Source organism: Corvus brachyrhynchos, unplaced genomic scaffold (assembly GCF_000691975.1).
Source record: "Corvus brachyrhynchos isolate BGI_N302 unplaced genomic scaffold, ASM69197v1 scaffold162, whole genome shotgun sequence".
In the NCBI taxonomy this organism is placed as follows: Eukaryota; Metazoa; Chordata; class Aves; order Passeriformes; family Corvidae; genus Corvus; species Corvus brachyrhynchos.
In genome coordinates this window covers 3,177,358-3,179,049 of record NW_008236696.1, presented here as the reverse complement: position 1 = coordinate 3,179,049, position 1,692 = coordinate 3,177,358, and the positions used below count along the sequence as shown (strand labels likewise).

At 35.3% G+C, this 1,692-nt stretch overlaps 1 protein-coding gene across 1 annotated transcript in view; it reads right to left on the bottom strand.

Annotated features, from left to right (window-relative positions):
- Positions 1–1,692, bottom strand: part of PIK3CA (phosphatidylinositol-4,5-bisphosphate 3-kinase catalytic subunit alpha) — a 29,277-nt gene that overhangs the window by 8,674 nt on the left and 18,911 nt on the right. The gene's annotated exons all lie outside the window — the stretch shown is intronic.

Sequence of the window (1,692 nt, the reverse complement as noted above, 5' to 3'; positions counted from 1 at the left end):
AGACATGAAATAAGACAATAAGCAAAAATGAACTGAGCTTTGTCTGCCAGTTTTGTTGACAGAAAAAAAGGCTGAAGAAAACAACAATCAGAAATATCCAGGTAGGTGATCAAGGCACCCTTTAAAATGTGGAGTATTTCTAAGAATATGCACAACTATAGAAACAGTTACCAGGTTTTACCACATGATATGATATCTACTTCAAAGTCCTCTGTTTTACATTACCTCTAATTACATAGATTATGGGTTCTCATGATGGATTCACTACTACATGGGACAAGAATGTTCTGACCTTCAAGCTCACATCTACCATTGAGGTATGAATCAACCACCTCACAGGATTTTTAGTGCCTTTCCCTGTTGGCAGTGTGATAGTGCGATCTCTTCTACAGCACATGGACTCCACATCAAAGTGAGGGGAAATTATTCAGAACTGCTCTCTGTGTGGCACAGAAAAATTTTTTTAGCACATTCTTAAATATTTGGGTACTGGATACAGTGCAAGTAGCAAAGCCAGAGTCATTCTGTAAGGAAATAATTGGATAAATTATTTTCTATTCACCCTCCTCCTGACATATGGTCAAATAGTTCATATGGAACAAGTGATTAGTTGTACACATTCATCTTGAATATGAAAGAGTCATCCTAAATAGTAAGTGAAAGTCAAAGAAGTAAAAAACATACACCCGTACAGAAAGAAAGATTATAGTTTAAATCAAGCCCAGAGGGAAAATGCATTTATCCTGTGGTCAATACCAAAAACTTGGAATTCTATGGATTGTGGGATAATAAATTAGATTTAATATTTGTAAATTTTTTCATATTTGAGATGTTTATGGACCTATAAATTATGTCTTATGTACTGATTGATTTCAAATGCAGATTTATGCTTTTTGAGATTAATAACAAGTTATGCTCTTTGTATCATAACAAAAACATTATATCAAAACTGAATCTCTGTGACTGCTTTGCTGATTTTGACCATTTCAAACAAGGAATTTTCAACTCTTTCAGACATGGGAAATGATACACAGCAAGCTGGTATCCAGTTTTTGAATTAATAAAAACACATTGCCTTTTAACACCCTAGATACAGCTATTATTACAAACAGCTATAAATATGTGTGGTACCTGAACATAGAAAATTTGGCTTCAGACCTGAACATACCCCACAGTGACAGACAAAGGGGACAAATACAGTAGTAAGAGAAAACTGAGCACACATTTAATGAACTATGATTTACAAAAGGGTAAGTAAAAAGAGGATTTTGGCAGATAACAAGGCAGGGCTGAAAGAAAAGCAGCACGAACAACGAGAGAGTGAGACCAAAGCAGTGATATATAGTTTGTTTCCCTGCCAACATCATCACTGATGTAAACAAGCTTTTCCATATTTAACTACTGACCTTATTCTAAAAAAAAGACAAGATAATAATTTGAGACCTTATTCTACCTCTGCTTTTTTATTAAATTGTAAAGATCACTACGTTGTCAGTGAAGTGAGTTTATCCTCCTCACCATTTTTTATTTTTGCCAGATGGAACAAAACAATGAGCTGAGCATACAGAAGCCCAGGTAAGAGGCTGGGGAATGCTATTTACCAAGAAGACAGCTGTCCTTAAGCATTTATTAAGAGCCTTGCTCAGTCCCAACATAAACAGCAGAAATGCTACTCTATGGTGGACTTCCTGC